This window comes from Symphalangus syndactylus, chromosome 10 (assembly GCF_028878055.3).
Source record: "Symphalangus syndactylus isolate Jambi chromosome 10, NHGRI_mSymSyn1-v2.1_pri, whole genome shotgun sequence".
Classification (NCBI taxonomy): Eukaryota; Metazoa; Chordata; class Mammalia; order Primates; family Hylobatidae; genus Symphalangus; species Symphalangus syndactylus.
Genome location: NC_072432.2, coordinates 94616632 through 94618025, shown reverse-complemented (window position 1 = coordinate 94618025; position 1394 = coordinate 94616632).

Sequence of the window (1394 nt, the reverse complement as noted above, 5' to 3'; positions counted from 1 at the left end):
CAAGTTAAATAAAATTCCCACCAAAGGTGGCATAAGGCACTAGGTAGAAGTAGCCAAACTTAAGTACACAAAGTCACTTTCTAGAAAGCTTTGAATATTATTTCAATTTGTCTGTCCGTATTCAATGCAAATCGTTACAAAATCACGTCTATTTTGAATTTATTAAATTTCTCCAAGTTTTTTTTCAAAATCTGAGTTCTTATAAAAATTTGTAACAAATATCTGTTACAATAAAACAATACTGAAAGTATTGTTACTTTTGATAACCTGGTATAGATGTTTCTTATTAACCCGCTGTAAAGAGTTGATCTACACATGCCAGTTACCATGGTCTTCTAAAAGCACTGTTCAATCCCTAAAATTAACTCAGTTAAGACTCAGATGTTTAATAACGTGTCAGGAACCACCTGTCCCTCAGACTAAAAATCACTTCTCATTTTAACTACTCTAGCACTGAAAGTGAAAAGCATAATAATGTATCTGCTAGCGCTACTGCTAAACAGTCCGGGTCCCCTGAAACTTATCCCTAAACACAGTGCTTTCGTGCGGCATCTGCGCCTTACTTTTGCAGTCTGGGGTGACTGAGTCAATGTGACCGTGCGGAGCACCAAGCAGCCCCGGGTCCCCATGGCTACCGCCAGGGCAACGCTTCGCGGCCCGCTCCTCAGGGACCCTTCAGGGGCGGCGCCGGGAAATCAGCCTTGCGGAGAGGAACCGCAGGGCTCCGGGGCCGGGCTGGGGCAACCGGCGGGGAGCAGAGGCAGGCCTGACAAACTCTTCCCGGCTTCTTCGCGGCGCTTGGGGCAGACGTCCTGGCGACACCAGGCCGCGTCGGTTCCCCTTCATCCTATTTTCCCTTTAACACGGTGGCTTGAGAACTTTTTTTTGTGCCCACTCAAGAAAATTTTAAATGATTTTACAGATACAACCCCAAAGATGAAGCTCCAACAAACCCGCCACTACTCGAGCCTTTCTCACCGTCTTCCTCACAGGCCCCACCCCCTACCGCGAGGAGCAAGAGCTGAGGGGAACACAAGCCCGCGTTGGGCACTCCCCGGCCTCGCCCCGCCCCGCCCCAGGCGCGCACTCAACCCATATAAGGCGAGGGCAGGCAATCGCGCCAGTTCTGCCTCCGCCTCGCGCATCGTCCGGAGGGAAGGATTTGCAATAGACTTTCTCAGTTCATTTCTTCTTATTCCCTCCTCCCTTAAAGGGCCGTTTCCACAATGGTAAAAGGAACGCACCAGTAAACCACAATAATCATAAAAGATGACTGTAATTAAGAGTCTTTCTGACACCAGAGCCGCGAGTTCATACCACCACCTCAAGAGCCCGAGCTACCCCCTCTCTGAACCACCCCCACAGCCGCTCCCGCGAGCTCGCGCTTACGCTTT